We start from the raw sequence: 14,977 nt of genomic DNA, 5'->3' as shown, positions 1-14,977 counted from the left end.
ATGACAGTGTCTTGTTAATAATACATTCTGCATGCTCTGAGGGTACTCTTGCTTAACTCTTCTTTTGCTACACACTTCTGATTTGGGTCCTACCTATCAACAATGAGAGCCACCAGAACAGACAAAATGAGGATGAGGCTGTACAGCCACTAAGTAGGTCCCAATGGGTTGTATCATTAACAATGCTGTGTCTCTCTGCCATTTGTGTTGTGATGCAGTGGATACATCTTTATTCATATTAAATGACAAAAGGCATCCCAATTTGTCAGTCATGTTCTGGTAGTACGCAAATGGCACACACTGAAAATAGCAGCTGAAGAGAATGTAATGAAGAGGAGGCAGGACAAAGAGAAACCAAAAAGGCTTTACAGCCTTTTACAGCCCTGAGCCCCAGATGTCCACAAGCATAGGCAAACTATGCACCAGCAGTAACAGCATCACCAGGGAACTTGTTAGAAATGCAAATTCTTGGTCCCTACCCTGGACCTACTGATTCTGCAACTCTGAGGATAGAACCCAACAATCCATACATTAACATGCTCCCCAGGTTGATCCTGCTGATTGGTCTTGTGCAGAATCACTGTAATAAAGACGATGTTGAATACAAGGGATAAAAGCAACTGGAACGAACAAGAGGGAAAGTGGTCCAAAAAAAAAAAAAAATCCAACAAGAAATAGAATTAGAAAAAAAGGTTGCCAGACCAGACCTATGCTTTTGGTAGAAGGCTACAAAGGATTTACTTCAAATAGAAGATTCTTAAAAGATAAAATTTTTCTAGGTCGAAAATTGGAAAAAAAATTCCTTAAATCACGGATCTTCAGGAGGAAAAAATAAATAAACTTTTGAAACTTTTGAAAAACTGCTTTACAAAATTATAGTTGTAGGCCTGCGTTTTTCACCTTGGGCCTGCCTTTCCTCATGGCCACCTATCAGCAGGTTTCCCTGGATTCTAGTCATTGAAGGGGAAGAGCAGAATTCTACTGCTTCACTGTGGCCACAGTTGAAAGCCCTGGAGTAGGTGGCTTATTGGGCTCAAGGGGAAGAACCTAGGGCCTATCAGGGCTCCACTTCCCAGCACTTCAAGCGTTTAATGTGAGGGGTCATCCTGAGACATCTCACCTTTTTAGCAGGACAATAGTCAAATTTCTCATTTATTCTTAAAATTATTGTGGAGCTCGTTACCCTTAGCTATTGTTGAAGGTGAAATGCTTAAAAATATGGAGGGGAGGGGAAGTGATAGAGCAGCTCAAAAACTCACATTGCAATAAATCATCAGCTGGGTGGAACTCATCCAAGTGATGAGAAGGAACCACAGAATGAAGTAGCTATGCTACCAACAAAAATATGTAATTTATCATTTAAAACAGCCACTGAACTGGAAGACTGGAAGACTGCCAAGGTGATACCCATCTTTTTAATAGGACCAAAGGTGATCCCAGAAATTATACATCTGTGAATTTCATATTGACACTAAGAAAAATGTGTCTACAGTGAAAATGATCTCCTGTGTAGCTTCACACATCGTTTTAAAAAATTCACTCAGGCTTCAAAATTGTCACTCAGTCTAGAAAATTTGCCTGTGTGCCACCCACATTATCTTGGACAGGTTCTACTTCCATATTCCCAGCCCCCGAGGCCCAGATGTCCACAAACATAGGCAAACCATGGGCATGGACATTTGTGAATTAAATGGGCCAGTACATGCAAAGTCCCAAGCACAGAATGGTCTGGCAGAGTGCAAAGTTAGTTTTATTGCTCTTGTTTTGCATTTGTTGTCAAGAATCAGATCCACAAACAGCAAAAAAAAAAAAAAAACATGGGTGGTGATGTGAGCATTCCCATTCTTACCTCCTCTTGACCCACTTAGTTTTTTGTGCCATTATTAGCACATCCTTTTTTGGATCCTGGATGGAAGAACAGGACATTTTATCTCAAGAATGGAAGACAGTATTGTGTCTAGAAATCTAGAGAAAGTGGTATAGAAATCTAGAGAAAGTATGGCCCCTCATGGTTTGGTGGTCTGATGATGCAAAAGGTATTGTGGAAAGATGGTCTTTCATCTATATTGTGTGCAAAAAGTGACATGGAAACTGCTAGAATGATTTCTAGAATCATGGGACAGAACATGTTCCCATGCAGCTTGTGGTCACTAGTTTTACTCAGCCCCAAATCTAAGAAGGGGAGAGGGTTCCTATTTGATGAGCAATCATTATTATCCCATTAATTCTTCTGAATATCCAAGAAGGGAGCACATTCTAAATATGTTATTTAAATTAATGTCCTAAATGAAGAGACTGGGCCAGGATCACAGTAAGGCAAGGGTCGGGATTCACAGTATTTGTCTCTGACTCTGGGGCCCATTCTACTATATCAGCCCACCTCCCCAAAGTCCAATACAAATACAATGGCAATTTTGATAACGCTTTGTGAATTTCTGGTAGCTGTAGGAGCAGTAAAAAAGAATTATCTGAACATAATGTATTTAAACACTGATGTCTTATGATGCATTCTCTCAGGAGACACTGTTAAGGAAATTGAACCAATAAAGGGAAATCCGAAATTTTGTTTTGGATTAAATAGCAAGGAAAAAAACCTCATTATAATGGCACATTTTCATCAAGAAAGATCATGAGTAAAGTAGAAGACTAAATATAGTGCATATCTGCCTGTATTGATGACTCAGAAGACGTGTGGAATATTAAGTATCAATATTTGCTGATAACACACTTTTAGGAGAAGTTAGGAGAGAAAATATGATGAAAGTCTCAAAAAAAAAAAAGAATACATGATATGACAGCCTAAGACAGAGCACAACCTGACAGATAAATTAAATCCCACATGGGCAAGTGCAAAGCAACATATATATTGAATGTGCACATATACATTTATTTTGTTTGATGGAACGCTTAGTAATCCTGTATTCAAGATGAATTCCAAATTATCTTTAAACCTCTTCAGGCAAAAACAGGAGCACCCATTCTCAGATTTGAATAAAAATAGCCATTTCACGTGCAGCTGTAGGAGGAAAAAAAAAATATGTCTCTACCATATGTAAATTAATATTAGGCCACATTAATTAAGAAGTGTAGCGAAATGGTGCAATATGCCTAATATTCTCATGTACAATTTTGGGAATCTGTTGTATGTTCACACGTTGATCCTATGTTTACTCTTGTCACTCTGTTCACAAATGAAACAGCAACAGGAGAAAACAACAACAACAAAAAACAGTCCAGAAATGTGTCATGAAATTTGCAAGAGCTGTGAAGGGGGAATAGCTCCTTCAAGAAGAGAAATAGGAGCGATGAATATAGAAACGGGGGCAAGCAGAAGGACATGCCGTGGGATGCGCTGTGGGAAATAAGGGATGGTGTTAAGAAAACAAGCTGAGACCCTTATTTTCTTTTCTCAGTAGCATAGAAACAGGAAGGCGCTCAGGGAAACCAAACAGCAGCAAATCTAAAGGGAGACAGGGAAACAGACTCGGAATAGTGTCTGCAATTCCAGCGTGGTGCTTGTTGGGTTGCAGCTTGACTCCAACAATTGGAGAAGGTTTGAGAAAGGGATTCCAGGCTGCTAAGAGTTCTGGCAGTTTATTGTCAAGACTAAAATTACAAGGATGCTCAACTCCACTGCTTCAGGGCACACGCTGCTGATCACCAGCCAGAGAATGAGAGAAATGTCCCCCTGTAGTCCTGTGTTGCACAATTAGGTGTATTATGGGGGCTTTACGTCTTCTGGAGCATGTGGCATTGGCCAGATTGGCGACAGGGTACCAGCCCCCCTGCTTCATTGGTCTGTTCTGGTATGGTAATTATTATGTCCGCAGGCTCCTCTTTTAGGTTTTACAAGTTTCTAATTCACAGGGGTGCTGCTAAACACTAGAATGGAGATACAACTCTCATCCACTACTGTTGCAATGTTCGCACAAATTGTAAAGTAACGTCGGGTTTCCGAAAGAGGGTTTCCCTGGCTGTGGGTGAAAGTTGTCTGCTCCACTCTCTGCCTGCTCCTCTGAGCCATTAAACTGATTCATGTCCAGCACACCATCCCTCAGATGCCATTTCCTCTAACAGTGCCCTTTGACCGAATGGGCAAATACCAACTGATTCTCCCAAAAAGAAAGGAAAGAAAAACAAATGCTGGCTTTGGTACACTTTTAAGTGGCGAATAAGACTCTTGTGGTGGTTTTCTGAGTGAGTTCTTTTTGCTTTGGGGGAGTTCTTTGTTCAGTTGTCAAAAAGATTCTCCTTTGCCAAGAACTCAGGTAAGGAAACTTGATATTCTTTTCTGAGTTCTCATTCTCTTTGATGGGTGAACATTGGACTCTGAGGATAAATCCTGTACTGTCCACACAAGGGAACTAATTCTGAGCCCATGTTTTTCTCCTGCTGAATAACAGGAAAACATGGTGCTCATCCTAAGTGATTACTGGCTGTGTTACTAGCAGAGGTGCTAGTAATTCCTCTCGTCAAGATCTAAGTGATTACTGGCTATGCCACTAGCAGAGGTGCCTGGGTCAAGATCACCCAGCAAATGGAGTCGGGACCATTTGCCACGCCATTCCAAATCATGATGGAGTTTGGTGTATAAACACAGACAGGATGAGACTATCACAAGACAGTGATTATAAACAAATAGGAAATTGTACTGACATTCCTTAAAATGACCCATAATTCATTTGTCAACCTTTCTTCTATATCTGACGCACTACCAAAAACAAAAAATGTTTTAATTTTTTGGCAAGTATTCTGATAGTTATTTTGCCAACTCATAAGACCTTTATATTTAAGGAATATTTGTACCTGCCCTCAGCTCCATTTCTAGGGAGAGAAGAAATATTCTAATGTTTCAAAATGCATCTGACAGGGTATCTGAATAAATGGTTAACTGCTGCATGCAAACAGTTTTCATTGGCTCCCTATTGCCAGAGCTGAGCCTCTCTTCTGTCAATTATTGAGGCTGGTGATTACAGTGACTAATGGAAAGCCTACGGCCATTCTCCTTCACACGTCCATCAATACCAGTATGAGACATATAAATGGGATCATGTGGGAAAAGGCAATAAGTCATATTTGATGCAGCCCTTGCCCACCTCCTTGTCATCCTCAAAATGACTATTTTTGTGTTGGCCCAGAATGGCAATATTACAATGCTATGCTATAAAGCCTTACAATTTGATGGTTTGTATCAATATTCATATTTCTTCTTCTCTTGGCTAAAAGAATCCAGAAAATTCTTTAGAGAACTGCTGAGCAATAATGCAGGACAATCTGGGTTTGATAACACACACACCTGTAATTCCAGCTAGTCAGGAGATTGAAGAGGAGGGTGAGGCCAGCCCGAGCCACTTAGTAAAGCCTCTGTCTCAAAATGAAATTAAAAGAGCTGAGGACATAGCTCAGAGGTAGAGCGCAGCATAGTTGGGTTCTATTTGGGGGAAGCAAATAGAACAGGTAGATATATTTTTACTTGTAAAAGGAAGGGAAAGATCTTAGAAAAGCAGTGATTTGTTTGTTTGACACTAGCATGAGTTTAGTTATCATAAAAAATGCAATTTCAGTACCACTCAGTAAATTTCATTCATTTTTTTTCATCAACTAGGGGTAAATAATGTTTGACATTGCAAAAACTGAGTGATATTTTATAATAATATCATTGTCTACAGTCTCTGTTAAGCAGAACTGTTGCGGTGCAGAGATAATATGTCATCTCAATCAACCTGGATCACGAATGGATTGTGGGTCCTTAAAAAGTTGTACCTCAGAGGAAATAGGAGCTGAAATTGATGGAGTTCTGGTAGGAGTGATTATCATTGGATGATGGATTTTGACAGCACAGACAAACTTTAGTTTTTGAGAAGTCACTCATTAGACAAGTCTGGTAGACTTTTTCAGCGCATGTGGGCTTCTGATTAGAAAAATCTGAGCAGATCTGATAGCAGGAAAGGAATACCTGTCACTCAAAGATTATGCATGATAGCCTCAAACTGGCATATCACACTGGCTGTTTTTAAATTCCCAGGATACTACATTTCTTAAAACAGATTTACTAAAAGTTCAATTTGAGACCTGTATGAGTCAACAAAGTCTCCATTGTAATCCCATTAGAGTTTCTTGGAATTCTGCCTCAAATGAGGTGCTCAGAACACACATTAATGAAGAGAGTATAAAAAAGCATGTAGGAAATCAGTATAAAAACATGTATACTGATTATTATCATTTACTACACTTGTCTATCACATAGAGATGATATAGGGTTTGTTAAACCTTTTACATATGTCTGGAAACTTCTTAGGAACAGTCTTCACTTTCAACCTAATCGTGGGAAGGCAGGGTATTCATCATCTGTTTTGCTTTCTTCCTACTTTAGTTGTCATGACTACAATCACTTTGTTTCCTTGTCACCTGTAACATTGCAGGTCCCCATGAGCAGTACTTATAATAGATTATTTCTGCTTATCATGTATAGGAAAATACATAGTGACTCAGTAGTTGCCTACCTTGGATGTCATTTCATACCAATCACTTAATTAAAGAAATCTAGAAATTTCTACAATGGATACAGAAATAGAATGAGATAAAAAAATGTGGGAATAAAATAATAGCACTTAATGGTATTTAAAGGACAAGGGTCAAGTTCCTACTCTTAAAATGCTATATAGAATTTGGAGAGTGAAAGAACAGTTGTATTCTTATCATGGTTTCATATTTGAATTAAAATATATTTTGTGAACACACAAAAATGCAGTTTACTGTTCTATAAATTATTTCATGGGTCTTTAGCTCTTCCAGATCCTCTGCCCCATTTGCGATTTTTTAACATTTAGGGGGGTTCTCCTGCTAACAAACACAGTATGTCTTCTTGTACAGATTGCCAAGGAGGGGATTGAAATTTTAAGAATAAAAAGCATCAAAGTGAAAGCAAACACTAATCTATGATTAATAAGTACAGCAATGAACTTCTATTGATGGAATTAATTTAAAGACTATAAAAGGAACATGGGTATCAGAATTGAAATGGAAATTAATATAAATTAAGTTTGCCAAAATTAACCTCAATAGGGACATCATTTTTAATAATAATCCAATGTAATAAAAAGTATCAGTGTATAATTCCAACCTAATATCTATATTTTTATAATTCATGTTAGGTAAGTAGATAGAAAAAAATATGACATTAAAGCTAACACCAGGGAACACTGAACTTTTAGAATTTTCAGAAATATTGTGAATGAGTTGGTATTGTGTTAAAGGTGATATTTGGACTTGTTCATCAATAATATATTACAGAATAATCTGATAACTATTGCAAATAAGAAATCCATTCAAATAAGTCTGATCTGCACTTCAACAAAAAGTGACTTGTACAGATGAGCTCAAGTCACTTTGATTCAGGTTTTCACTTCAAATATATTTATTGTTCAAATACTGTATTCTATAGATTCTGATTTTTCAATTTCCCTCTTCACATGAGTATAATACTTACTCATCCAATATTATACCATAATAACATAAAATCATTATTTAGCATGTATTGATTGTCCTGTTGCATTGAATCAAATTGCTTCTCTTCTTTCAATTCTTTTTTTATTTTTTATTTTTATTTTTATTTTTTTTGCCTTTTGGCAAACCACAAGCACATGAAGAAACAGGAACGACCTCGGGTCATTGTAGTCTTCTATGGGATATGGTTGAAGGAAGCCCATAATTCATTCTGGCGTTTCTTCAAAGGAGAAGGTTTCCAAAGTCATAATTACTGGACTGATAATAAAGTTGCTCTTTGCAGAAGTCAGTAGGACAACACTAAACTGCTCTACAGATCGTGACTTTTTGCATCTCCACATTCTTCTTCATGCCCTGCAATCTGTCTACAACAGACCAGTGCCTCCATCTTTAAGATCAGGCCCCGTGATGTGACTGAAGCCATCTTTCTTTATTTTTAGATCCAAATTGCCCTGCATCTTATTTACATTTGCATTCTCATTATCTAGCATCATGTTTGGTCATGTCAAAGATACTACATATTAACTGAATGGCATGGATCCCACATTGAATTCCCACCATTCCAACATTTCTCTAGGCATTACCTCATCTTTCTTATGTATCTTAAATGTGTTCAGTTATTTCTATTACTTTGTCTCTTTCCCCTTAATCTAGAAACATCTTTTAAATTCCCCATCCATGAAACACAAAAACTGTACCAACTTTCTACTATGCCAAAGGTTAAAAAACAAACAAAAAAACCCCCAGCATTTCTGAAAGCAAATTCAGTCAATCCCTTTCACCCTCAAACAACATCCTAATGTGATAAATGCCCAGATTCTAAAGTCTGAAGATTTATGCTAACACCATGCCTTCACCAATTTACCAGCTATGACCTTTGCAGAGCTTTTAAATTCTAAAAGTTTTCTCTCTTGTAAAACTTTTTAAAGGGAAGAAGAAAGATCTCCTTCATTGGATTGCTGTGAGGACTAATTCTTTTTATATATACATTCAATTATTTAATATAAAGCACAACACATAATAATGTCTCCAATCTAGCAGCTAACATTATTCCTTCTCTGCAGAGTTAATCATTAAGTACATGGTCCATGCCAAGCATTATGTCTGAGACTTGGAGGGTGGTGGTGGGGAGGACCGGCTGCAAACAACTGGACCCTGCTCACACATCCATTCAGTCTAGGCTAGTGATTCTCAGTATCACCTGAAACATTTGTTAAAACAGATTGCTGGGCCCAACCCAAGTCTCTGATTCACTAGGTCTGGGGAAGGACCCACATATTTGCATTTCTAAGAAGTTAAAAAGAACTACAGATGCTACTGGTCCAAGAACCACTCTTCAGAAGTCACTGGTCCAATCTGGTACTTCCACTATTGTTTTTGTAGCCCTAATTTCTTTCTCTATTTGGTTGGTGCCACCATATTCCCAATAAGTTGGGCTGGAAAATTGAATGGCGTCCTTTACCCCTCCTTATATCTCCTTTACTTTGTCACTGTGCTTCCCTCTTTTTAACTTCTTTTCAAAACTCATATAAAGTGTTTCTAGCTAGTCTCTTTCTTACATACTACTCCCAAATTAATATTCCTACAATAAAGTTCAAAATGTGCTGATTCCCTCCCCCAGACTCTTCATCAATTCCCATCTGCCTTCAGGGAAAAAAGAAAAGAAGCCCAAACTCATGACCCCAGACCTTTCAGATTTCAGTGATTTGTCCTCAGTAATAACACAGATGGAATAAATAAAGCTTCACAGAGTGTAGAGACATCTGAGCTTGATTGGACCAAAAGACTATTCCAGCATGTAGAAATGGTATGTGCTCATTCTAGTGAATAGCATGATGTGTTTATTTGGATTACATAAAGAAGTTCCTTTTGGTTAAACTAATGTTTCTCAGATCATCCACTCATGTTGGTTGCCAATTCAGATGCCTTGGCCTCAAACAGATTCTGAGTGGCTGAGGCTTAGTAATCAGCATTTTTAACAAGCCCCTTCAGTTCAAGGTGAGAAAACCACTGGTTGAGATCAAGGTCAGGAAAGAAGTGAATGTAGAAACCTAAAGTGAGACCAGGTTTAAAGACAGGCAGTTAGAGCTGTTAACTGTTCTCAGGTGCCTGCAATAGAGTTGAAAAGGATTTAAGATGAGGATAATCAGTTGTGCTCATTCAGGGAAGGAACTGGGAGAGAGGAGAGGAGAGAAGAGAGAGGAGGACCAGGTCCAGGTATGAGGAGAGCTGCTGGGATTCAGCTACTGGGAAAGTCCAGGTAAGAGAACACAGCAGTAGGAATCAAAAGTCAAGATCACTTAGGAGGATATTCAGAGTGACACTAAAAAATAACTCGGTGTCCAGGTAGAGTGAGAAGTGAGGAAAGAGATGGAGTAAGGAATGAGAATACTAAATACTCTACTTGGGGTAACTGGAGAAATGGAATTGCCATTAACGCAGACATAAATCACAGGAGAGAAAGCAGTTGGGGGCTAAAGAGAGAAGATAATTAACTGTGTTTTGGTCATGCTGAGATTGAATTGAATCTGATACAAAGATGTATTGAGGATCTATTATGCGCCAGGCATCATGCAAAGCAGTGGTGAACCAACTGTGAGCAAGAGGGGGAGTCCCTGAGTCCATGAAACCTACCACCTAACACTGGAGATGATTTAAAAAATGATTAAAAGAAGGTTGGGTCAGCGCTATGGCTGGTGAAGGATTAGGTGGCTTAGGACTACTGAGCCGAGTTCCCCTCATGGTCTGCATGGAGGGAGACAGTCCCTGAAGATTTTCCAGAGGAAGTGTCACTTATTAAGACCTGAAGGATATCCTAGAGTTTCAGGTGACAGAAGGATAAAAGTGAAAACATATGCAAAAAAAAATGGGGGGAGGGGGGATACAAGGGGATACTACAAGGTCTGGAAGTGATAAATACAGACAGAGTACCTTTGAGGAATTGAAAGGATTTTGTGAGAGTAGGAGTGAGGTAGTAGCTCCAAGGGACAGATTATTTAGGGAAGTGTCACAATAAGGCCATAAACAAAGTGTTTAAAAATGAGTCTTCTTTCTTTCTAAGGAGAATAATAATGACCCAGAGATGAGCAGATCAGGGGAGTATACTTGAAGGCTCTGCCATCCTTGCCATGTGGGATTCCATCTCTGGGCATAAGGCAGATGATCCAGTTCTTGTCGTTTCCTGCCAGAAAGATGCAAGAAGGAGACTAATGAACACATCCCCAGTTGTTACAATGGCAAGCTTTGGGGGGTGGCATATATCACTTCTGTCATCTGGTTGGCTAGAACCTAGACCTGTGTGTGACGCCCAGCTGCGAGGGAAGTCATATAGCACAGTCGCTGCACAGAAGTCAGGCAGGTAAGGAAATGCTGAGAAAAGGTGAGGAGCTCAAACTACATCCTAAGGACACTGGATTGACTCAAGAGTGTAAGGCGAAAAGATTTATAGGGAGCAGGATGAGGACAGTTTAGAAAACAAATGTTTAATCAGGTGTGTTCCTCACAGCCTTAGGCCAATGAGGTACACCAGGACAAAATAATGCAGAGGTCAGATGAATTTGGGAACACTAGATGCCAACCTTTTCCCTTTTCCAAGAGCTTATCATGCATACTGACTTAAGAAGCATGTGAGAAGTTCAGTAGAAAAACATTTTTTGACCCCATGTTTTCCTTATTAATTTGATCAGAGAGATTTGTTATTTTAATATAGTATGAAATAAAATATCACATGTTGAAAAGTATTTCAGGAGAGCAGTGGGTGAATCATCAAGTGGTGAAAATTGGAGAATTAACCTCCAATTTTAATCAATAGAGTAGCAAATTGTAGCAAGCACAGAGAAAAGGTAGTGGCCTCTTCTCTGGGGCCACCTACCACTTCCCTTAGTCCCATAAGTAAGAGGAAAATCTCTGCTAGATCCCCACCTCCTCTACTATGAATGGCAGCCATCCTACATGGAGTGAATTATTTCACTTGCTGCATATAAATGCTGTTTTATGCTCTCTGAAGGCAGTTTTGTTATACTGCATTGTGTTTCTGTTGTACAATTAACATTTACTACCATGTGCCAGGCACTTTACCTAACATTTCACACTCACTAGGTTATTGTACCTGTACAAAAGGTAGATAAGATGAGGCAATGATACAGGTTAAATAAATGATCTGAAGTCACAGCTGGTAAAAAATGGAGCTTTGTGTGTGTGTGTGTGTGTGTGTGTGTGTGTGTGTGTGGTACTGGGGATTGAACTCGGGGGCACTGAGCTACATCCTAGCCCTAGTTTGTGTTTTATTTAGAGACAGAATCTCACTGAGTGGCTTAGCGCTTTGCCATTGCTGAAGCTAACTTTGAACTCGGGATCATCCTGCCTCAGCCTCTTGAGCCACTGAGATTACAGATGTGCACCACCATGCCCAGCGATTGAGCCTTTTGACTTGAACCCTGATCTCTGTGACCCTCAAGTCTGTATCCACGATCATCATTCGTTACAGAATAGGATCAAGGGAGCATTTCCAAATGATTGAAGAAACATAAATAATTTCTAATAACCTATAGCCAATTTTCTGAGTGCATTTCCATTAAAATTAAAATTGAGACTATTCTAACTAAACATCAATCAGTGAAAGCATTAGGTAATTCTTCTGACAGTAGCTCAATCCTGAATTACATCAAAGTTACTCGAGGAGTATGGAAATGTTTAGCCAGCAACAGAGTTACTAGCTACAAAATTACCTCTAAGCGAAGAGCAGTTTTTCATCTGCTCTTGAATATTGGTTTAAATGCTTCCCCATAGCCCCAGATATGAAGGGAGTCACAACTAAGCAGTGGCATGTTGACTGGATAAACATCATATTTCCTTTTTATCACCTTTCCCCCCCAAGTAGTAGTGTATTGAGTTACAACCTTATTCATTGCTCCTACAGAAAGACACTTTGAAAAACTGGGCGTTTGTAGTAATATTGACAACAAAAGCAGGTGTTGTCACCTCCCATTAGCATTAATTTAATTGGGGATTCACTACAATAGGAAACTATTATCTCTCTGTGGTGGGCCTTCCTATCAGAAATGGGGGCATCAGGAAAAGAAAAGTACCAGTGCAGAAAATATAGTGAGACAACTTTTTGAGAATATTAAATTTAAGCTGTATAAACATTTGTTTTCCTTTTATCAGTAATGAAAAGTTCCTAATTCACCTAAGCTGGGAAGACCATTGTGGGGTATGGCTAATTGGTCTTGAAAGACAATTAATATCTGTCAGGAACATGTACCAAACACACAGGTTTTGCAAACAGTCAATCCCTTTGCCCCCTTTTTCTCTGTTGTTCTGTTTATTGTGCCCAGTTAATGTGCTCTTTTGCCACAATAATCTCCAGCTAAATCATAATTGCTCTATTGACGGCATTACTGTACATTTTTGACAGATCATTATTCATACTTAACCACTTGACCTGGAATAAATGTTAAAGCAATTACCACTGAGAGCTTTTCTATGAGAAAATTGAGGCAAAGTTTAGAGATAATCAAAATGCAAAGCTGATCATGATAGCAATTGGAAAAATGGCAAATCCTATTAAACAGATTTTTATTAGCCAAGTTGATGCCAGTAGATATTATCTGGTAATTTAGTCTTATTAAAAAGAAAATAAAGCAGCTAATTGTTTACTATTCTGGAACTTATTCCAGCTTGCAATTTGCAACTGAAATTAGGCTTTATGTGGCTCATCTATTTTGTCACATTGAAATATGAAATCGTTTGGTACAAAGCACATCTGCTCGGTGCCTCTTACATTACCAGAAAAATCCCTCATTCAATATGTTTTGTACCTGTTGAGGCATTATGGATGGATTAATTTACAGCAACCGATATAAAAGCTAATATTCAGTATGTTTTTATTATGTCAAATATTTTAAAGTCTGTACTTCCAGGGATTAAATTTTATTCCTGCTTTATCTCACTTTATATTCAAACATTGACACAATTTTTTTTTCTGTATTAAGTCACAGGGCAATGGACTTCTGAAGCACTACAAATGTATGTTGTAGTCTTGGGGAATAAGAAATCATCTTATAATTTGGGCCCCAATCTCAAGTATAGAAGGAACAATGAAAAAAATTTCAACATATTTGAAGATAAACGATTTTCAAATTTTGGAAGCAAAATGCTAAATCAATTGTGCAATGGTGAAAATATATTTAATGCTCTAAGAATTGATTTTTAACATCCAAGAACACAATATCTTCCTTAATCTTGCTATACTGTTTGAAAACCTGCACATGTTTGTGAGCTACTGAGAATGAGTCAAAATAAAATTCTCAACTATTTCATTATTCAAATGGCTGATCAGAAAAGACAGTGGTTAACAAAGTAACAATATTTGGAAAGTTGTCTTTTGTCTTTTCCCACAATCCTTCTATACAAAGTTGAAAAATTATTTAAGACAACAAAACTTGACAAAAGTCCCATTTTAATTTCTGAACAAAATTCCCTTTTTCCTTTAGTTCTTAAAGAGTGTTTAGTTAAAAGTTTGGCATGATTCAGAGTCTTTGGACTAATATCTTGAGCAAAGCTGTAATCAAAAATGTGCACCAAAGAGACAGAAAGTCTTAAACAGATAGTGTAAAGTTTTACTGGCCCCTTCTGAATCATGAGCCCTGTTTGAAAACTATCATTAAAATTCAGAAAACCGATTACTGATATGCGGATATTGTTATCTTGGGAGGTGCAGTTATCGGGGTCTGCTCCAGTTGTTTCCTGTAGTTTCTATATTAATGGAAGTTTTTTCACAGTTAATGAAAGGAGAGACTTTCTTTTAATAAGTCCATAAAACATTAAGTAGATTTTTCCCTCTTTCTTCTGCCATTTTCCTCTCCCAGAAGAGTCCTTTTGAAAGTCCAAAAGGTACACATTTGGCAGTCAGATAAGGACTGGCAGTTTGTAAAAAACTCATTCTGCTTCTCTGTTCTTGGACTTGGCCTTATCAAACTGATGGTGTTTAAGATAACAGACTCTAATTGTTTCAAAAATTTTCATAGTGTAACATCACTTCTTTATGAAGAGGCATTTTGTGGAAGTTTTCCAGATGTTCTTAATGTGTCAGAGCCAGAACAGCAAAGAAAGCCGCGGGATTGAAATTCTTCTTTTGCCATGTTTGTTAACTTAAATTTATTATTGATAGAACATCTTTATTTTAAAAGTCAAACGGAGTTTTTATAATCCACTCTGGCTTATATATGAAATCATTTTACTTTAGATCTAGAAACAAAAGCTAAATAAAGTCAAGATTTTTCCAGTATTTTTTACTTAATTCTAAGTTTGTGTGATACAGAGAAAACATAGTAAAAGTGAGTTAAAATGACTGAGTTGTATCTGAGTTTGATAATCTTAAAAATAATCTATAGGTCATTGTATTTTAATGTGCTTCCATTATTTCTACAGACTTATTTATTCTTTTAATACAGAATGTTCTGCAATCACT

At 37.9% G+C, this 14,977-nt stretch overlaps 1 protein-coding gene across 14 annotated transcripts in view; it reads left to right on the top strand.

Moving 5' to 3' along the window:
• Positions 1 to 14,977, top strand: part of Tenm3 (teneurin transmembrane protein 3) — a 2,500,614-nt gene that overhangs the window by 1,420,895 nt on the left and 1,064,742 nt on the right. The window lies entirely within an intron of this gene.

This window comes from Marmota monax, unplaced genomic scaffold, assembly GCF_021218885.2.
Source record: "Marmota monax isolate L192 unplaced genomic scaffold, Marmota_monax_Labrador192_F-V1.1 WCK01_AAM20220418_F8-fsc00113, whole genome shotgun sequence".
NCBI lineage: Eukaryota > Metazoa > Chordata > Mammalia > Rodentia > Sciuridae > Marmota > Marmota monax.
The sequence above is the reverse complement of the archived record's forward strand: the minus strand, read 5'-3'. Positions and strand labels throughout refer to the sequence as shown.